Genomic DNA, 23115 nt, shown 5'->3' on the forward strand with positions numbered 1-23115 from the left:
CATTCAACTGTTCATTATAAAATCATTTCTTCACAGAAGATGCAAAGGGGTATGGCTCCCACTGTACATACTCTGGGATGGATCTGCTCAGGAGATACCAACATCTCATCCCTTTATTTCACAATAGAATCAAGCCGGGCGTGGTGGCGCATGCCTTTAATCTCAGCACTTGGGAGGCAGAGGCAGGTGGATTTCTGAGTTCAAGGTCAGCCTGGTCTACAAAGTGAGTTCCAGGACAGCCAGGGCTATACAGAGAAACCCTGTCTCGAAAAACAAAAACAAACAAACATAATAGAATCAAGTAATTTAGCCCTGGATTCCAGTCCAGAGTTGTTGCTTTCTGAATATGTTTGAGGGAATAACTTTTTTTCTGTTCTCTCAAAAGATGGGTCTCTAATAACCATCCACAAAGAATCAAGACTCTGCCCTCCCCAAACCAGAAAAATAACAATGTAAAAATACTATAGTTTTGGAAGCTTTTTATTTTAAAAGAGATTTATTGCACATATACACATTTGTGCACATGTGTGTGGTTACCTGCAGAGGTCAAAAGAGGGCATGAGATCCCTAGAGCTGCAGGTGGTTTGTGCAGGTGGTTGTGAGCCATCCACCATAAGTGCTGGGAATTAAACTCAAGTCCTCTGCTAGAGAAGGGTTAGGTCTTAACCCCTGAGCTATCTATCTCTCCACTTTCTAGAGCCATTAAAAAGAAATCACCTCTGATGCCATAACAAGGAACTCAACCTGAATCAAGTTCAATGACACATGTTAAGGTGTCATGTAGATTCAGTGACATACAACACAGACTAGTGATCAATGAGTTTTTTTTTTGACTCATCTTGACAGTAGACTTTATATTTTGTAAAATTTAAATAGAGTATGTATGTTACTTTTCTGAACCATGCCACATGCCAGCTCTTTCCAGCTTACGTGCCCCCAACAAGTCAGGCAAAGCCAGGGATCATACTCTGAACGAGATTGGTATGTATCCCTACATTGAAAGTATGACCTAGCAAGCTAACTGTTCCTATGCTCTATTCAAATCTTAGTCAGTAGTTCCTTCAGCTAAAAGTGCCCCCTGCTCTTTCAGAAGACAGAAATTTGGTTCCCAGCATTTATGTCCAGCTTTCAGCTTCTTGTACTTCCAGCTTTAGGGGTCCAGAGGGTCCAGTACCCTCTTCTGTCTCTGAGGGCACCTGCACAGATGTGTCCTACAATTACACACACACACACACCCCATACATACACACACACACACATATGTACATACATACACATATGAACACACACATACATATTCATACACTCATGAACATACACATATATACAAATAGTTATGAATGGAAAGTCTAAGAATCTAGAATCTAGTAGTTGCTCAGTCCTTCAAGGCTGGTTGTTTGAGCTGGTCTTCTGTAGAAGTAGGTTCCAACAGATGTGCTGGCAAGTAAATGCAAGCAGTCTAAGAGTGAATCTTCCTTCTTCCAATGTCCTTATGTAGGCCTCCAGAAGAAGGTGTGCCCTAGATTAAGGTGTGTACACCACACCTGGATCTGGGACTTGCTTTGTCCCAGGCTGACCTTCAGTTTAGAGATCTCCGTACCTCAGGCTCCTGAGATTAAGGGCATGTACTACCTTGCCTGGGACTAAGGTTTTCATGACCACTGTGCTTCAGGATCTCCACATCAAGATCCAGGTCAGAAACTAGAGTCTTACAGCCTCAAGATTGGGTCACAGGTGAGCTCTCCAATTCTGGACTGTAGTTCATCCCAAATGTAGTCAAGTTGACAACCAGGAATAGCCACTACAGGAAGGAAGGAAGGAAGGAAGGAAGGAAGGAAGGAAGGAAGGGAGGGAGGAAGGGAGGAAGGGAGGAAGGGAGGAAGGGAGGAAGGGAGGAAGGGAGGAAGGGAGGAAGGGAGGAAGGGAGGAAGGGAGGAAGGGAGGAAGGGAGGAAGGGAGGAAGGGAGGAAGGGAGGAAGGAAGGAAGGGAGGAAGGAAGGAAGGAAGGAGATTCTATATTAAGAAAAATCAGCTCTCTGCCTGTCACATTATTTCAGCTGTCTAGTGCAAAAATCCTCAGTGTTACTGTCCTCTAATCACTGCTTGGCAAACTCAATGTGTTCTAACATGCATGAAGAAGGCTGGGGTCAGGCCTTAACTATGTCACCAACCAGCTATGAGTTTAGAAAACAAATGCTAAATGTACATATCTCAACTTCTCTTAGCCTCTGTCTCTATCTCTCTCTAATAAGGGAGTCTCTCTTGGTGTCAGGTGTTACTGCTCAACTCACCCTTGAGTCATTTCAAAACCTTTCCTACCTCCTTCTCGATACAGACTGATGTTATAAAGAGCCATATGACTAGACCTCCCTTGAGATGAGATCTGGCTCCTGTGACCCAAGGGCCACCAGGAAATGAAAATATGGGAAGGAAGAAAGATTGCATCCTGCCTTCTGTCCTCTGAAACCAACTGGAGAGAGGTGGCTGGGCTTGGGAGGACCATCTCTATGACAAAACCCAACAGGTGTGAGGAGAAAAGTCAGCATTCTGAGGATAACAGAACCTGGCATCTCTAAGAGCCTTTCCCCTCCACCACATAGCATGGATCCCAGGGCTGCTCACCCACGGCTCTTACTATGCAAAGGAGTTGGTGATTGTTTTCTCTTTCCTTGTTTCTCACTTGCTTTCCCATTCTTCTCTTTCCTCTTCTTCTCTCCTCCCCTTCCCTTGTTTTTTCTGCCCTCCCCTTCTTCTTCCTTCCCCTTTCCCCTCTTCTCCTCTTCCTCCACCGTCTCCCTCCCCAACTGTTCAGTGGGATAGAGCCCAATACCTTGCCCATAGGCAAGCAATCTGCTATTGAGCTGTATTCCTAAACGTATATTCTCTGGTTATGGCCAAAGTCACGTGTCTCCATATAGCTATGAATGAAGCTCAATACAAAATCATAAGCTTTCTTAAACACCACACAATTTTTTAAAAAAAAAAACTTACTTTGTAACTTGCCTGAGCACCTCTTGAGTGGGAATCTAGAGATGACAGTGTTTGCCCGATTGTTGAAAGGTGGCAAACCCCTTGCATGGCATTCGGACGGTGGTAGCATCTTTACAGAGTGATGATCCCTAAAGCCACTTTAAAAAGATCCTTTAAGACCAAACAACAGAACCTCATGAGATCGTAAAATCTAGGTTGGAGTGACTCTTGGCAAAAGTTCGTTGAGATCGGACTCAGAGATCAAAATGCAAAAGACAGGCCTCCCAGCTGTGTAGCCCATCCTCATCTCCCCAGGTCATTTCATCTAGTTCTGAGCAGCTAGCTGTGCAAACATCTGTAAAGACAAGCTCATCAAATTAAATGTTATTGTAGTTTCCATTAAAAAAAAATCCTTTAAACAAAGTTGTCGTGTTATTTATTTGTGTTATGTGTTGGGTGTGTGTGTGTGTGTGTGTGTGTGAAGGGCAGGAGTTGGCTTGCATGAGTCAGAAGCTCTCTCTTTCCATCATGTGGATGAAACTCAGACCACCAGGCTTGGCGGCAAGCGTCTTTACCCACTGAGTCATTTCACCAGCCCTAAAGACTCTCTTACAAAATCGACCCGATTAAATATTTTCCTTATTGCATACTTAGGGGATTTGTTTCCTGCCCTGTATTCTCTAGCAGAGGTGTCAATGGTGAAATAACAATAAAGTTGGTTAGTAGGAGAAAAACTCAGGAAATTATGATTTCAGAATAACTCATGTTTTGATGAGAATGGTATGGCCATAGGCACGGCGCATGTATAGGTACTCAGAAGATAATCATGAGGAAAGTCTGCTGAGAGCGGGAGTCACTGGGGTGGGTGGTCCCTCTTTCCCAGGGGATCTAGAAAACTGAGGAGGCACTGCATGAGCAGGAGTGTGCTAGGAGCTCAGTCATAGGCACTGCCCTTCTCTGAGTCAGTTAATGGCTGCTAGGGACAGACATTTTCTTCAGTGGTGGTGTAGACACTAAGTTGTACATGCACCTGTAAATAACTTCTCACATTCCAGGAATGTGGTGGCTCTTTACAAAGTCTAGGACAGAGCTGGAGAGACTACGTAGGTCACTGTCTGAAACCATTTTTGAGCTATCCATATTCTGGCTAGTTCTCAGGCAAGAGGTGTTCAGCACCATCAGATCAGAGGTATGGCTTCCTGATGATGTCATTGTGCCCCAGTGTCTACTGACCTTGCTCTCTTTGAATTGCTGTAAATAGTGGGGCTTTCCGTAAATACACCATGCCCACAGATCCCTATTTGACTAATACAACTAACTCTCTGCTCTGGGAACCCTTCCTTCCAGTTACTTTTATTCTTACTCGGTGTGCTTCCAAGATGCAATGCCGTCTCTGTCTCTCTCTTTTTGTATCTGTCTGTCTCTATCTCTCTATCTCTCTATGTCTCTCTTTCTCTCTGTCTCTGTCTCTCTCTCCCTCTCTCTCTCAATGTTGTCTCTGGATGGCCTCAAGAATGACTTTGAACTTCTCATCTTCCCATCTCCTTTTTTTTTCCCCTCATTAAACTTGTTTTAATGGTCTCAAAATTCTGTGACAGATTTTTGGTCAAGTTTTTTCCATTAAAAAGTACTGATTTTGAAAACTAATAACTTAAAACTGCCACACACACACACACACACACACACACACACACACACACACACACACACACACACACACACAAATGGTCCGCAAAACATTCTTTCCTTCTGAAGGTTTTACAATGCATTGTTATCATTAACCAGTCTTTTACTATTAAATGTAAATGGCCAATTGAGACAAACAGTTCTGAGACCGTTCTTCCACCACTGATTAAGACTGGGGTGGCAGGTGTTAGGGGTAATATTCATTTAGCCTTCTGAGCTTTCTGGGCAGACTTGGTGACTTTGCCAGCTCCAGCAGCCTTCTTGTCCACAGCTTTGATGACACCCACAGCAACTCTCTGCCTCATGTCACGAACAGCAAAACGACCAAGTGGAGGATAGCCAGAGAAGCTCTCAACACACATGGGCTTGCCAGGGACCATATCAACAATGGCAGCATCACCAGACTTCAGGAATTTGGGGCCATCTTCCAGCTTCTTACCAGAACGACGACCGATCTTTTCTTTAAGCTCAGCAAACTTGCATGCTATGTGGGCTGTGTGACAATCCAGAACAGGAGCATAGCCAGCACTGATTTGGCCTGGATGGTTCAGGATAATCACCTGAGCAGTGAAGCCAGCTGCTTCCATTGGTGGGTTGTTTTTGCTGTCACAAGCAACATTGCCTTATCTAACATCTTTGACCGACACATTCTTTACATTGAAGCCCACATTGTCCCCAGGAAGAGCTTCACTCAAAGCTTCATGGTGCATTTCAACAGACTTGACTTCAGTTGTTACATTGACTGGAGCAAAGGTAACCACCATCCCAGGTTTGAGAACACCAGTCTCCACTCGGCCCACAGGGACAGTGCCAATGCCTCCAATTTTATAGACATCCTAAAGGGGCAGTCGCAGAGTTGGACAAGTTGGACAAGTTGGTGGTAGGATACAATCCAAAGCTTCCAGCACCGTGGTGCCACTGGCACTGCCATCTTTGCAGGTGACTTTCCATCCCTTGAACCAAGGCATATTAGCACTTGGCTCCAGCATGTTGTCACCATTCCAACCTAAAATCGGCACAAATGCTACTGTGTCAGGGTTGTAGCCAATTTTCTTAATGTAGGTGCTGACTTCCTTAATGATTTCCTCGTATCTCTTCTGACTGTATGGTGGCTCGGTGGAATCCATTTTGTTGACACCAACAATCAGCTGTTTCACACCCAGGGTGTAAGCCAGAAGAGCATGCTCATGGGTCTGCCCGTTCTTGGAGATACCAGCTTCAAATTCACCAACACCAGCAGCAACAATCAGGACAGCACAGTCAGCCTGGGATGTGCCTGTAATCATGTTTTTGACGAAGTCTCTATGTCCTGGGCATCAATGATGGTCACATAGTATTTGCTGGTCTCGAATTTCCACAGGGAGATGTCAATAGTGATACCATGCTCACGCTCAGCTTTCAGTTTGTCTAAGACCCAGGCGTACTTAAAGGAGCCCTTTTCCATCTCAGCAGCCTCCTTCTCAAACTTTTTGATGGTTCGCTTGTTGATTCCACCACATTTGTAGATCAGGTGGCCGGTTGTGGTGGACTTGCAGGAATCTACGTGTCCGATTATGACAATGTTGATGTGAGTCTTTTCCTTTCCCATTTTTGCTTTGAATTAGCAGTGGCTTTCACAACACCTGCGTTAGGACGGCAAACCCATTGCGAAAAAGCCTCCATTTCTTCAGTGCTGGAATTGCAGGCATGTTCCATCATACCTAGGGTATATGGTGTGAGGGATGGAGCCCAGGGCTTTCTGCTAGGTGAATACTATAATGACTGAGCCACAGCCTCACTGTCCAAGATGCACTTTTCACTCATGGTTTTTTAAGAAATAATTTTAAAAAATTTATAAAATAGTTAATGACACAGATCAAGCAAGATTACAGCAGACTGGTGTTTCTCACCTAGCCTGCCCTGGGATTGCTCTTCCTCACCCTCGGATTGCTCTCCCTGGGATTGTTCACCCTTAGTCTCACACCTCAGTTCTCACAGTTTCCTAACTCCTAGTTGGAGAGGAAATGGTAGCACTTGCTCTTCTGCCATAATGTGTTCTTTTGTCAAGGTGCATCTTGAATGGCTCTGTCATCCACTGATGCCGAGTTATAGTAAAACAGTGAACCATGCCATTGTGTGAGACAGGAAATCACATTTAAATACTACTGAAGCCACAGCCTTCATTTTGAAAGGTTGATCTTTTATTATTTTATTATTTATTCTATCTTATTTTATTTTAGGGATAGCATCTCATGTAGCCCAGGCTGATCTTGAGCTCAGTATGTCCTGAGACTGACCTTGAACCTCTGATCTTCCTGGCTTCACATCTTGAGTGATAGGATCAAAGCCATGATTGGCACACCTGATTATGCAGTGCTGGGAATCAAACCCTATTCATGTTAGACAGGTACTGAGCTATGCCCTAGCCCCAGGAATTTTATTTTTTTTTAAGATTTTTGATTAGATATTTTCTTTATTTACATTTCAAATGTTATCCCCTTTCCTAGTTTTCCCTCTGAAAACCTCCTATCCCCTCCCAACTCCCCCTGCTCACCAATTCACCACTTCTGCATCCTGGCCCTGGAATTCCCCATACACTGGGGCATAGAGCCTTCACAGGACCATTCTCCTCCCATTGATGAATGACTAGGCCACCCTCTGCTACACATGCAGCCCTTCCTCCATGTGTATTCTTTGGTTGGTGGTTTAGTCCCTGGGAGTTCTGGGGGGTAGTGGTTGGTTCATATTGTTGCACCTCCTATGGGGCTGCTAACTCCTTCAGCTCCTTGGGTCTTTTCTCTAGTTCCTCCATTGGGGACCCTGTGCTCAGTACAATGGTTGGCTGAGAGCATCCACCTCTGTTTTTGTCAGGCATGGGTAGAGCCCCTTAGGAGACAGCTATATCAGGTTCCTGTCAGCAAGCACTTGTTGGCATCTACAATAGTGTCTGGGTTTGATGACTGTGTATGGGATGGAACCCCAGGTGGGGCAGTCTCTGGATGGTCATTCCTTCAATCTCTGCTCCACACTTTGTCTCTGTAACTCCTCCCATGGGTATTTTGTTCCCCCTTCTAAGAAGGACCAAAGTATCCACACTTTGGTCTTCCTTCTTCTTGAGCTTCATGTGGTCTGTGAATTGTATCTTGGGTATTCTGAGCTTCTGGGTTAATATCCACTTATCAGTGAATGCATACCATGTGTGTTCTTTTGTGATTGGTTTACCTCACTCAGGATGATATTTTCTAGTTTCATCCATTTGCCTAAGAGTTTCATAAATTCATTATTTTTAATACCTGAGTTTTTAATACCTCCATTGTGTAACTGTACCACATTTTCTGTATCCATTCCTCTGTTGAGGGACATCTGGGTTTTTTTTCCAGCTTCTGGCTATTATAAATAAGGATACTATAAACACAGTGGAGCATGTATCCTTATTACATGTTGGAGCATCTTCTGGGTATATACCCAGGAGTGGTATTGCTGAGTCTTCAGGTAGTACTATGTCCAATTTTCTGAGGAACCACCAAACTGATTTCCAGAGTGGTTGCACCAGCTTGCAATCCCACCAGCAGTGGAGGAGTGTTCCTCTTTCTCACATCCTCTCCAGCCTGAGTTTTTGATCTTAGCCATTCTGACTGGTGTGAGGTGGAATCTCAGGTTGTTTTGATTTGCATTTCCGAGCCAGGCGTGATTTCCCTGTTGACTAAGGATGTTGAACATTTCTTTAGGTGTTTCTCAGCCATTCAGTATTCCTCAGTTGGGAATTCTGGGTACCCTTGTATTTGGAGCATAAATGTTCAGAATTGTGAGTTCTTCTTGGTAGATCTTAACTTTGATGAATATGAACTATCCTTCCTTATCTTTTTTGGTGACTTTTGGTTGAAAGTCAATTTTATCAGATATTAGAATGGCTACTTCTGCTTGCTTCTTGGGACCATTTGCTTGGAAAATTGTTTTCCAATCCTTTACTCTGAGGTAGTTTTTATCTCTGACACTGAGGTGCATTTCCTGTATGCAGAAAAATATTAGGTCCTGTTTATGTATCCAGTCTGTTAGACTATGTCTTTTTATTGGGGAATTGAATCCATTGATGTTAAGAGATATTAAGGAATAGTGATTGTTGCTCCCCATTATTATTAATATTATTTTTATGTTTGTGTGGCTATCTTCTATTGAGTTTGTTGAAAGAAGATTACTTTCTTGCTTTTTCTAGGGTGTAGTTTCCCTCCTTGTGTTGGCATTTTCCATCTATTATCCTTTGTAGGTCTGGATTTGTGGAAAGATATTGTGTAAAGTTGGCTTTGTCATGGAATATCTTGGTTTCTTCATCTACAGTAATTGAGAGTTTTGTTGGGTATAGTAGTCTGGGTTGGCATTTGTGTTCTCTTAGGGTCTATATGAGATCTGCCCAGGATCTTCTAGCTTTCATAGTCTTTGGTGAGAAGTCTGGTTTAATTCTAATAGGTCTGCCTTTATATGTTACTCGACCTTTTTCCCTTATGGCTTTTAATATTCTTTCTTTGTTTAGTGTGTTTGGTGTTTTGATTATTATGTGATGGGAGGAATCTATTTTCTGGCTCAATCTATTTGGAGTTCTGTAGCTTCTTGTATATTCATGAGCATCTCTTTCTTTAGTAGACTAGAGAAGTTTTCTTCTATAGTTTTGTTAAAGATATTTACTGGCCCTTTGAGTTGGGAATCTTCACTCTTTTCTATACCTATTATCCTTAGGGTTGGCCTTCTCATTGTGTCCTGGATTTCCTGGATGTCTTGGGTTAGGAGCGTTTTTAATTTTTCATTTTCTTTGACTGATATGTCACTGTTTTCTATGGTATCTTCTGCTCCTGAGATTCTCTCTTCTATCCCTTGTATTCTGTTGGTGATTCCATATGCTTGCATCTATGCCTCCTGGTCTCTTTCCTAAGTTTTCTATATCCAGTGTTGTCTCCCTTTGTGATTTCTTTATTGATTCTATTTTCATTTTTAGATCCTGGATGGTTTTGTTCAGTTCCTTCACCTGTTTGATTGTGTTTTCTTGTAACTCTTTAAGGAATTTTTGTGTTTCCTCTTTAAGGTATTCTACCTGTTTACCTGTGTTCTCTTGTATTTCTTTAAGGGAGTTATTCATGTCCTTCTTAAATATCTCTATCATCATCACGAGATGTGATTTTAAATTAGAGTCTTTCTGGTGTCTTGGGGTTACCAAGGTTCACTGTGATGGGAGAACTGGTTTCTGGTGATATCAAGTAATCTTAGTTTCTGTTGCTTATATTCTTGTGTTTGCCTTTCACCAACTGGTTGTCTCTGCTGTTAGCTGGTCTTTCTGTCTCTGACTTTGGCTTGTCCTTCCTGAAAGCCTGTGTGTCATTACTCCTGGGAGATCAGTTTTCTCTGGGAGGAATTTGCATATGGAGACCTGTGATACAGGGTCAGTTCTGGGGTGCAGGCAGAGACCAGAAGGATCCTCTTCTCAGCTGATCCTTGGTTCCTGTGTACTGATGGCTCTGTGAGTACCCCTCTTGGGCGAATTTGAAGAGAAGTGGTGGTCTTACCTGTGCTTTAAGGTGTGTAGGCACTCCTGGGGGACCAGCTCTCCTGGCCTTATTTGTGTATGTACTCTGTGGCACAGGATCAGCTCTGGGCACAGACAGAGACCAAAAGACTCCTATCCCAGGCTGCCTCTCAGTTCCTGTGTCCTGAGGGTTCCAGGTGGGTTCCTCTGAGCAGCAGTAGTGGACCTACCTGCACTCAAAGGCCTGTCTGCACTCCTGGGAGGCTCGATCCCTCCCAGCACTATTTGGGTCTGGAGCCCTGTGGCAGAGAATCTTCCCAGGAATTTTAAATGTGTGCTACAATGTGTATCGTGAAACAGGAATTTGTTTAAAATATAAATACAGCACACACACACAAAAAAAAAAACCAAAAAACCCTGTTCTTAGATTTTTCTCACCTATCATTGTTGATCTGTAGAAAGTACTGGAGTTGTTCACAATAAAGTTTATAAAGTTTACAAATAATCATTCTTATCTGTAAAATGAACATGATGGTTGTGGTGGTTTGAATAGGTTTGCCCCCCCCCCCCCGAGATTCATGTATTTGAATGCTTGGTCATAGGGAGTGGCAGTCGGAGGGGGTGTGGCCTTATTGAAGAAGGTGCGGCCTTGTTAGAGGAAGTGTGTCACTGGGGAGGCAGAGCTTTCAGGTCTTAAATGCACAAGCTACACCCATTGTGAACTACATCCAGACTCTTCCTTGCTGCCTTCAGATCAAGATATATAATTCTCAGCTCCACCAGCACACTGTTTACCTACATACTACCATGCTTCCCACTATGATGATAATGGACTAAAGCTCTGAAATGATAAGCCAGCCCCAATTAAAAGTTTTCCTTTATAAGAGTTGCCTTGATCATGATGACTTTTCACAGCAATGGAAACCCTTACTAAGCAGAAGTTGGTACCAGGATTGGGGTATTGCTGTGATAGGTCTGACCATGCTTTTATTTGAAGGAATGTAGATTTAGGGACCTTGGATGAGGAAAGCAATGGAATGCCTTAAATGGGACTTAATGGGACCACTTAGTAGGAACATGGAGGACAGTGGTACAGACGGTGATTTGAACTGTGGGGATCTGAATCAAGAGGTTTTAAATGCCTAGAAATTTTCTTGTGATATTTTGGTAAAGAATGTGGCTACTTTTTGCTCTTGTTTGAAGAATTTGCCTGGGGCTAAAGTGAAGAGATTTATATTAATTGCATTGACAAAGGACATTTTAAAACAGTCTAGAATAGACTCTGCCCCGTGGATTACTCTTCTGAAGAGTGTTTTGATCAAACATAACAAGCTGAGAAAGGAAAAAAATACAAAATGTATGATTCGTGGATTAAAGGGGCACCAAGAAGTAGAATAGAGACAAATCCTGTGTTCAAGGAAATAAACAAATTAAAGATATTAAATAGAATTAAGTGATCAATGACCTTGGGGAAAGATCCTACCCAGCACAGCTTCCATCTTGTGAAAAGGATGTTCCCTGAGGGACATTGCCACCTATTTTAAATTTACAGTGCATTTCTGGTTGTAAAAGTAATAGTTATATCATACTACGTGTTATTATGACCTGATTATTGTTTTTATTCAGACATAAGGAGCTATGATTGTGTGTCAAGTTGAGAAGGAGTGGATTATGATGGCAACTCTCCATTGTCAGCTTGACTATATCTAGAATGAACTACAGAAACGGAAGGTATACCTGATTGGAATCTTGTAGCAAAAAGACAACATGCCTTTGAGCTATATCTTGTGGGTGGAAGATACAGACTTTTGATCAGATCTTAAGGCATAGTGGCCATACTTATAAAGATCTATAAGAAAATAAATTAAAGAAAATTTTATATCCAGGTGTGGTGGTACATGACTTTAATCCCAGCACTTAGGAGACAGAGACATGTGGATCTCTGAGTTCAAAGCCAGTCTGGTCTACAGAGCAAGTTCTATGACAGCCAAGCTTAGGTAGTAAAGTAAACCATCAAAAATAGCAAGCTGAAAGTGGAGATGTAATTGAACAAGACAGCCACTTTCCAGCCCCAGGAAGCAGCAGAACTTGACAGCTTCAGTCATGTGGTTCTGGCTTTAGAGCCAAGAATTCTGCCTCATAACTAAATCAAGTTGCTGAGGCCTCTATGGGATAGAGGACATTGCATGAAAGTGAACTCTGGATTGACTTGGAGACTCCAAGACGTTAGAGATGTCAGAGATGTGGGATACCTGCTGAGGAAAGCTGCTAATAGGGAGTGGAAACAGTCCAAGAGAAAAAAGTATGTTTCAGTCAACAAAGCTGAAAGGAGTTGGAGATCTGAAGAGCATTTGGACATCAGACATGAAAATGCAAAGTTAGGAGTTTTACCAGCTAATTTTTGGTTTTGCTTTGGTCCAATATTTCCTCACTATGTTCTCTTTCCTATATTTTAGAAGGATAATATGTATGTGACATGATATGTTGGAAGTATGTGATCTGCTTTTTGATTTTGATTTCATAGAAGATTACAATTAGGAGACTGCATGAATCTCAGAAGAGACTTTGAACTTTGGACTTTTAAACATTGTTGAGACTGTGATGGACTATGGGGACTTTTGAAGTTGGACTAAATGCATTTCTGCATTATGTTATGGCTAAAAGACTATGGGGGGGGCAGGGAGTTGGTTTGAAAAAGTGTGCCCTCCATAGATTCATATGTTTGAATACTTGGCAATAGCAAGTGATACTCTTAGGGGGTGTGGTTTTATTAGAGGAGGTATGGCCTTGTTAGAGGAAATGTGTCACTGTGGAGGCGAGGCTCTGAGGTCTTAAATGCTCAAGCTTTGCTTATTGTGAACACATTCAGTCCCCTTGCTGCCTATAGATCAAGATGTAGAACTCTCAACTCCTTCTCCAGCAACATGTCTGCCTGCATGCTGCCATACTTTCCACCATGATGATAATGGACTCAACCTCTGAACTGTAAGGCAGCCCCAATGAAATGTTTGCATCTATAAGAGTTGCTTTGGTCATGGTGTCTCTTCACAGCAATGGAAACTCTAACTAAGTGGGTAAAATGCTTATTGTATAAGCATGTAGACCTGAGTTTGGATATTCAATACTCTTGTAAAAGCCAGGCACAGTGGAATATGTCTATAATCTTAGTATTGGGGAGGCAGAAACAGGAGGACCATCAATACCTCACTGGCCAGTTAGTTTGGCTAAAACAGTCAGCTCCAGGTCCAATGAAAGACTCAGTCTCAAAAAATAAGGTAGAGAGTAATTGAGATAGACACTCAAAATCCACCTCTGGTTTCCATGTTTGTATGCATGGGTAAGCACACAATTGACCTACAAAAATACACATTCATGCATACACTACATGTGTACATGCATGTACCCATACATGCATGTGCACACACAATGGATTAATATGCATGAAGTGTGTAGGCAGATTCCTTTTGACTTATGTGACTTAAAGTGAGAGATGCTCTTAGTGGGAGGTGTTGGCTAGCTTCAAAAGTGATATAGGCTATAAGGAAACATCTGTTGAAAGAAGAGATGTTCAGAAAAGGGGCCCAAAGCAGCTGTAAAACAAGCATCCTTCCATCTGAAGGGGCCCAGAGATGGACTTTACTCATTCACAGTGGGGTCTCCAGGAAATGGAATTTGCTTCATTGCCCACCCTTAAAGAGGCAGATAGATTTTTAGGATAGCTTTATTTTATTTGACATGAAGCAAGAACCACCACAAAGTTACACACAACAACCTCCAGCACAAAGACTGAGTATCAGTAGCTCTTTTTTTGGGAAAATGATTGGCAGTTCACAGAGGACAGATGGGGAACATGTGATCAAAATATGAGAAAGCAGTCTTTCCCCTCCCCTCTCCTCCTCATCCTGTCCTTTTTGTTTTTTGAGACAAGGCTTGAGTAGCTCTGGCTGGCCTTGAGTTTGCCGTATAGCCAAGAATTACCTTGAACATCTGATCCTTGAAGCTGCACTTCTTGAGCTGAGGTTATCAGCATGCACCATGACACCCAGGTCTAGGAGGTGCTGGGCACTGAATCCACCCAGTTCTGAGGTGCTGGGGACTGAGTCCAGGGCTCTGTGTACTCTCGGAAGCACTCCAATAACTGAGCTATGCCTCAGAACTCTTTTCTTGTTTTTCCTCTCCTCTTCTCACCTCTCCTCTCCTCTCCTATCCCTTCCCCTCCTCTCCTCTCATTTCTCTTCCTTCCTTTCCCTCATTTCCCTCCAGAAGGGTTTTATTTTTGTAGCTCAGGCTAGCCTGAACTCTCCATACTTTTGTCTCAGTCTCCTGACGACCGTACTACAGGCATGATCACACCTGATTACCATGTTTCTTAAAGGACTTGGAGAAAAAAGTAGGCATAACATTTCATTTGGGCATTATTAGGTTATTCCCTTCATTAATTTACAGGTTTGAACATTTTTATTGTTCATTTAAGGAGATATAGTCTTCACATTTTCCTTTCACCATAGAATGAATTTTGCATTGTGCTCTTGTGCCTACATCAGCTTTGGCTCCAAAGATCTCTCCTTCCTTGCTAGAAACAGTATGCTTTGCATCTTTCTTTTTTGGGGATTTCCACTTCAGCCTGCCCAGTTTCAGTAAATGCTAACCCCATTTCCCCCCTCCACCTCAGCCATGCTGCTGGCAGCAACTGTTCACAGGGTGTCTTTCTGAGGGTCAGAAGTGCGAGACATGCAGACAAAGCCTAGTGAAAACGAAATAAGGGGACTTTGCTCAGTGTGAGTGCCAGCTCAAGGGACAGCAGTGCTACGGACAAGGCCAAGTAGTCAAAGGGGAAAGATGAGGAAAATATCAGGAACCAGATGCAGTTGACCCTGTTGTCTTGATGATAGGCAGATAAGGCTGGGGGCAGTGTGTTGATTGGATAAGAGCTGCAGAGAGAATTTGTCAATGCAGCTGGCTTTCCATCTGAAACTGACTTGTATTAACTTGTGTCTAGCTTCTTGGTTTCTGTAAAGAAATGAAGTCCCATGAGTTGTAGCCCAAGGGGACCATTCTACTTTACTGGCAAATCCAAGCATTGAACCAGAACAGAGTGGGTCCTGCCCGAAGCTTGTTGATTGATTTGTTGACTGTCTAGTTTGTGCTGTAATAGCAGAGTACCACAGATTGGGTAATTCATTTTTCTTCAAATTAATATATATTTGAGACAAGGTCTCATGTAGCCCAGGCTTGCCACCAACTCAATATATAGTTGAGCATGACCTTGAACTTCTGATCTTCCTGCCCCCATCTTCTTAGTGCCAAGATTACAGGTATATATCACTCTACTGGATTTATGCTTGTTGTCTTAGTTGGGTTTCATTGCTGTGAAAAGACACCATGACTAAGGCAACTCTTTTTTTTTTTTAACATTTATTTATTTATTTATTTATTTATTTATTTATTTATTTACTTACTTCAATGAGTACACTTTTGCTCTCTTCAGACACACCAGAAGAGGGCATCAGATCCCATTACAGCTTGTTGTGAGCCATCATGTGGTTGCTGGGGATTGAACTCAGGACCTCTGGAAGAGCAACCAGTGCTCTTAACCTCTGAGCCATTTCTCCAGCCCCCAAGGCAACTCTTATAAGGACAACATTTAATTGGGGCAGGCTTACAGGTTCAGAGGTTCAGTCCATTATCATCAAGGCAGGAACATGGCAGCATCCGGGCAGGCATGGTGCAGCAGAAGCTAAGAGTTCTACATCTTCATCCAAAGGCAAACAGGAAAAGACTGGCTTCCAGGCAGCTAGGAGGAGGGTCTTAAAGCCCAAGCCCACAGTGACACACCTACTCCAACAAGGCCACATCTCCGAATAGTGCCACTCCCTGGGCCAGGCATAGTCAAACCAGCACGCATGCATCCCCATGCCTGCTCTTATGCAAGAGTGGGGATGGATCCCGGGACCCTGTGTGTGCTAGGCAAGTACTCTAGCAGCTGAGGAGTATCCTCAGCTCCACACTGAGTAAGTCATGATGAACAGAGATTTGTTGATTAATAGTTCTGGATGCTTGGAAGTTCATAAGAGGGGCTGACATGTGGTAAGTGCCTTCTTGATAGAGCATCTTGTAGCAGGACAGAAGGGGAGGGAAGGGGAATGCAATTTTAAAGCCCCCTCACATTTCTTACAGCATTTATTTATTTAGTGTGTATGCGTGTGCATGTGTGTGTCAGTCAGAAAACAACCTAAGGAAGTTTATTCTCTTCTTCAGGCCTGGGGTCTGAACTCAGCTCATCAGGCTTGGTAGCAAGTGCTTTTACCTACTGAGCCATTTCATCAACCTACGGTACGTGTTCTCTAACAAGGCAAGTCTAGCAATAATAATAATCAATGTATTCATGAGTTTTAGAGAGTCTCCTAGTTTAATCATCTCTTAAAAGTCCTTCCTCTTGGGGCTAGAGAGATGGCTTAGCAGTTAAGAGCTGATTACTCTTCCAAAGGACCCAAGTTCAGTTCCCAGTACCTACCCACATGGGGGCTCACAACTCTGTAACTCCAGTTCCAGGATCCAACATCCTCATACAGATATATGTGCAGGCAAAACACCAGTGATCATTAAAAACAACAACAAGAAGTTTCTTCCTCTTAATATGATTGTAGGGAGTGATTCCATTTTAATACAAGTCTTCAAAGGGACAAGTATTTAAACCATAGTGATGGCCATTCTAATACTGATGTTACCTGTAAGTAGTAGAGCGTAGCCTGTCTATCCACGGAGCCTTATTAGCGTCTCTTTTCCCTGTTAGGGCTGAGTGGTGACAGTGTGCTCCCCAGTCGAATGCAGAATGAGTGAAGGTATGCTCCAGCATGGTGTCAACCTACAGCCCGCAGACCACAAGTGCCCCAGGATAGTTGAGAATGTGGCCCAGCACAAAACTGCCAATCTACTCAAAGCACTAAAGGTTTTGTTTTTGTTTTTTTTTTTTTTACAATTAGTATGTGAGTGAGTGTTTGTGTACACATGTGTGTATGAGGGTGGGAAGGCCTGAGGACAGCTGTGGGTTTATAGGCGATATCTACCTTTTCCTTTCACGCAGAGTCTCTCTCTCTCTCACTTGCCTGAAACTCACTAGGTAGATCTGGCTGGCGGGTCACCAGGGGTCTTCCTGTCTCTATCTGCCTGTCCCAGATTTGGGATTACAAGTGTGGTAACCACATCTGGCTCTTTTATATGGCATCAGGGTCTTGACCTAAATTTCTTAGGATTGTGTGTGTGTGTGTGTGTGTGTGTGAGAGAGAGAGAGAGAGAGAGAGAGAGAGAGAGAGAGAGAGAGAGAAAGAGAGAGAGAGAGAGACTTGATTCACAGTTCTTGAGCATACACTTTAGCTTAGAGAAGCCAGAAGATTGGATATCCCGCATCTCCTTAGCAGGCTACTTTCTCATGGCATCTGGATGAATGCCTCTTTAAACTGCCAGGACCTGTGGGCTTTCAACAAAGGCGTCTGATGAGTTCCAGTTGGCTGGCAGATACGGAAAACAGCTGTGCTTTCCAAAGAGCAGCTCCTTTGACTGTCGAAATCTGTTATCTCTGCCTCTGCTTGTCTTTTATCTCTTCCTTGAGATAACAGGCTTTACTGTTTTGCATTTTACAGTCAAATAAACTAATTAAAGATCACCCTTTGACTGCTTTGTGCTCCGTTTGAGTTGGTCCTTTAAGCAGTTAGTGTCCAGGATTTTAATTAGGAATCTCAAACACATCTTAAAATTGCTTGAGAAAGTTGAAAGGTTTTTTTTTTTAAACAAAACAAAACCCAAAAATATAGGAATTGTGACTCACTGATTTATTCTTTTATCCAATAAGCACAAGGAGCTACTCACATCTTAGATCTGTTGCTTCCTCAGGTTCCAATACTGTAAAATAGAATCCATGATAAGACTTATCTTTATAAGTTGCCATACAGATTAAATGCTTAACATAAAATAATTTGCCCTCAAGAATCTGAGCATTGCTGTGGGGATGTGGTTCAGTTGGTAGAGTGTTTACCTAGTATTCAAAAGGCTCAGGGTTTGATCCCCAGCACCAAATACACTGGGCATGGTAGCTTGTGTCTGTAATCCCAGCACTCGAGAAAAAGAAGCAGGAAGGTTAGAAGTTTAAGGTTATCTTTGGCTACATAGTGAACTTGAAGCCAGTCCAGGTTATACTAGACCCTGTCTCAACAAAGAAAAAAAAATCTCTGTCATTTTACCACTCAAGTATGTATGTACGTATCTATCTATCTATCTATCTATCTATCTATCTATCTATCTATCTATCTATCTATCTATCTATCTATCTTTCTGTAATGGGGCCCCAGACCTTAGCATAACTGGCTTCACGATGGAGATACCATTCAGGCTGTAAAACTCAGCAAGCAGACAGCACCACCTGCTAAAACTAAAACAAAGGCCTAATCCATCAAAGTCCATAGCTCTGGGAAAGTCTCCTAGATGTACTAATCTTGATTTTTGGCTTCTGTAGTTCTATTTCTGGCTAACTGTTCTTGTTAACTGAAGTATGTCAACGCCTCCCCTCCCCCACCCCAGGACATGGTTTTTGTGCTTAAAAGCTCACGCTGAGAAAGGCTGGGCGCTATGCTGAGATCCCAAACACCCAGTGTAGTCACTGCTGGTTAATAAAGACTTTCTATTGCCTTAAACCCATGTCTGAGCAGTCTTTTCCAGTGAATACCCCATGACTATCTATCTATCTATCTATCTATCTATCTATCTATCTATCTATCTATCTATCTATCTATCTATCCATTTATCCATGTTCTTCATTCAGTTGTATCTCAAAAGCTATATTCTCTCTTCATGCCTCCTTTGGTTCTCAGATCAGGCTAAGCCTCTGTCAGGGCTCCTCTGGCTAACTCCCTCTTCTACTTCTTTCCTTTTCGCTTAGGCAGTTTGTAGCCAAGTCCTGAGCTCTGAAGTTGGTGGTGTCTACCTTTCTCTCACTTCTTCTCTAAGAAAAATGCCTCCTTCCTCCTATTTGGACTTAAGGCTTGTCTATTGAGAAAGTAATGGAGAGGTTGTAGTTAGAGATGGTGTCTCTCCATTACTGTCTCTCTGTTTCTCTCTGTCTGTGTCTTTTTGTCTGTCTCTCTGCTCCCCTCACCCCCACCCCTACCCCCGCTCTTCAGGGAAATTCCTCACTGCCTTCTCTGGAGCTTTTTGCAGGTTTGAGGAGATAGTATTCAAGAACAAAAAGCAAAACAAAACAAAACAAAAAAAAACCCCAAATAATGTCAATTGTATGTCTTCACTTCCATGTCCTTTGCCTGGCAAATCAAAGTAGTCTCTGTGGGAGTCCCAAACACACTTTCTATGATCATTAATGCTAACCCTGGGACATCTATGCCATATTTTATTGTTTGCTGCAGTGTGGTTTCTGCCACTCCCTGAAACTTAACAAAATAATCTATGGAATGACAGATGACACGTGAGTTTATCTCTGGGAAGCATCGGAAAGGGAAATAAGTGACCCACACAACCTAAAAATTAAAATGTGTGTGGCACATGTCTTTCCAGTGGAGTTCTGAGAGGGCGCGTGGTCTGTCCCATAGTGCCTGTCACTCAAGTAACTGAAGCAAATTACACTCTTCTTAGTATAGTTTTCAGACAGGGTCACACATAGCCCAGACTGGCCTCAAGGCTAACCAAAGTCCTTGAATTTCTAATTCTCTTACCTCCACCTTTCCCATGCTAAGCTTCAGGCCTGTGTCACCACATTACGGTTGTTGTTGTTATTTGTTTGTTTGTATTGTTTAAAACAGGATCTTACCATGTAGCACTGGCTGGCCTGGAACTCAGAGATCCCTTTGCATCTGTCTCCTGAGTACCGGGATTAAAGGTGTTTTGCCTTGCCGGGATCCACACCTGGTTTATAAGATGCTGGGGATGCAACCCAGGGATATGTGAATACCAAAGCACTGGACCATTTGGGCTCCACATCCAGCTCACTTTCCCACTTATCAAACAGACGAAATGAGCTGGTTCCTGTCCCAGCTATAGTCATCCAAAATAGAGATAATGTACATGTCTGAAGGTCTCAGGAAAGGAGCGGAGGCGGTCTGTCCTGAGAAAGAGAGAGGGACCGAATCTTTCCATTGCTGACGCCTCCATCCCAAATATGGGCAAACGTTGGTTAAGACAAACAGCAAGTGCACAGAAGTCTCAAAAAGGAAAAGAATTAAGAAGAGTGGGCAAAGGCTCCCATACCCGGCTGCCTGAGAGGAGGGGCAAAGTGAAGGAGGAGGTGGCAGCAGCCAGCCCTTGAGTGGTTGCTTTTTTCTTCTCTGCAGATCTCCGTAGGAGGTCTGGACTCTGGACTCTCAACTCCACATATTTTGACGGGGTGTGCCATTTCAAAGGCATGGGGCTGAGTTGTAGCCCGGAGAGGAAATTGAGCTCTTTGATATATTTTGAGATGTATAAGAGGCCACGAGATGATATGCAGGCCTAAGGAAGGTTCGCACTGCCTTTGTAGATGCTGACTGAGCCAACTCCTGCCCGACCCCGGGAACTGTCATTTTCAATTTATGTATAATTGTGTGTGTGTGGGTGCACACGTTCGCACACAGCAAATGCTCTTTTGTTTGGTCATTCTCATGATGCCAAGCCTTTCCTGCCTTCCATTGCTGGTCCCTGCTTTGAGCTGAACTTATTCCCAGCTTTGGAATTCATAATTCCAGCCCTGAGTGTGTTCCTAGTCAAGGGGGCTTAGCTATTTCCCACCTCTCCTCTAGTAATAACACAGAAATGGAATCCTAGGGAAGGCCAACCCCTCTCCACGTCACACTAGCCTTCCTGATTGTTACTATGTTGCCATTTTTCTCTCTTAGTCTCTCCAGCCCACAAATCAAAACACAATGGAATCTTTTTTGGACGGATGTCTCCGCCCGGCTACATCTTTGTAGCTATCCTTTTTTGTAACAGAACTTCCAGAGAGTTGTATTTCATCATCCTTGCCTTCCTCTCTTCATCTCATCTGCTTCTTCAACTCCTTTAAACACGACTCCATCTTTGCCATTCGCCAAAAAATTCCCATTAGTACCCCCTTCTCTTCTTTCTGTGCACACACGCGTACACACAGGAATGTGTATGTGCATAGGCGCTTCAGGGTTATAGACATGTGCTATCCACATCTGGCTTTACCTGGATTCTGCAGATCCATCATCAGGTACTCACACACTTGTACTTGGAAGTGCTTTATCCATTGAGCCATCTCTCCAATCCACCCCCCCCTTTTTAAAAAAAAATGCATTTATTCTTTGATACTTTAAAAATATATACACACCAGAAATCTCCCCTCACAACTTCTAAATACGTGTGTGTCCTACCCCACCCCCCTGCCCTCATCTCCCTCCCACTTTTACATCTTTTCCTCTTTTTCTTTCTTACTGCCTGTTGGGTTCTGTTCGCTCTGCCCACTGGCTGGATTGTTAACTTGTCTTGCCGGCTTGACCTTGTCTGTGTCTTGTGCCGGCCACTGAGAGTGCGGTGAGGTCATGAGTGCACTAGCCAGGTCAGCCTTCCACAGCACTCCTCCCCATCCTGTAGCTTCCATGACGTTCCCTGAACTTTGGTGGAGCATGGGGGTAGGGGTGGGGGTGGGGAGTAGGGGTCAGAGAGGGGGTGGTACACATATAGATGTCCTAGTTAGGGCTAAGCACTCAATCCTAATTTTGGTTTTATTTTAAGATGGGGTTTATTGGAGCTCAGGCTGGCCTGGAGCTTGATAGATAGCTGAGAATGTCCTTGAACTCCTGATCTTCCTGACACTACCTCCTAAGTATGGGGATTCAGGCTGTGCCACCACACTCAGCCTGTAACACTTTGCCTACTTAAACCCTGAGACCAATTTGAATCCTCTCTTCCCTAATACAGTCTTTTTACCGGAGTCCTTGCATCCTGAAGGGTGGTGGCTTCTTTATCTCCAAAGATGTTAAATCACAAAATGATGTCATCTAGTTTCATGACTACAGAGACTATTTAGAGATGGGTACTTCTCTACAGTCTGGTCTATAGTTCTCATCACAATTTGGATAGACCCCGAGGCTGAGATCCTTTGTCATCTCCCTGAGATGTAGACTAAACATCAGAAATGAGCATTTGCTGAGACAACCCCCTGGCTTCGCACTGCCTCCCTGTGTCTGAGTTCTCTCATTTGTAATGGGCTCCCTACTTCTGTGTTCTCATAGTCTCTACTTAACAACTGAAGTGAGGTATGCACGTATATGTGTTTGCATGTTCACATGCATGTGGGTGCACTTGTATGCTGGTGCCTATGGAGGCAGGACGTTGACATCGGGTGTCTTCCTCAGCTACTCACCAGAACCTAAGTGAAAACCAAACAGGCATGGTGGTCTACCGCAATCCCACTACAGGGGAGGCAGAGACAGAGGGTCTGTCTGCAGGGCAGCTTGGCTAGCTAGATTAGCTAGCATTGATGAGCTCCGGGCAGAGCATGCACGCTGGTGCCTACGGAGGCAGGAGGCTGATATCAGGTGTCAACTTCCTCTGGCTTCTGGCTGCAGTCTGCTTTTATTTCCATCCCTGTCTCTGTCCCATTCTCATACATTTGACCTCTTGTGGATATTGCAGGGCCATTGTACCTGTTGCTCTACATGTCATAGTGTCCTCCTGCTCCACAGTCACAAGAGTCACTCCCTGGCATCCTGCTCAAACAAAGCCCCCCCCCCCCCCCTCTGATTTTCAAGATAGAGTTCGTCTGTATAGCTCTGGCTGTCTTGGAACTTCCTTTGTAGATCAGGCTGGCCTGGAACTCAACTAGATCTGCCTGCTTCTGCTGTGTATGTGTGTGTGTGTGTGTGTGTGTGCGCGCATGTGTATGTCTCTCTCCCTCTATGTGTGTGTATGTATGTACATATATACACACATATACATACATGTATTCATACATACATATATACATA

At 43.4% G+C, this 23115-nt stretch overlaps 1 pseudogene; it reads right to left on the minus strand.

Moving 5' to 3' along the window:
* On the minus strand, positions 4528-6317 carry Gm6170 (predicted gene 6170; annotated as a pseudogene).

This window comes from Mus musculus, chromosome 1 (genome assembly GCF_000001635.26).
Source record: "Mus musculus strain C57BL/6J chromosome 1, GRCm38.p6 C57BL/6J".
Lineage (NCBI taxonomy): Eukaryota > Metazoa > Chordata > Mammalia > Rodentia > Muridae > Mus > Mus musculus.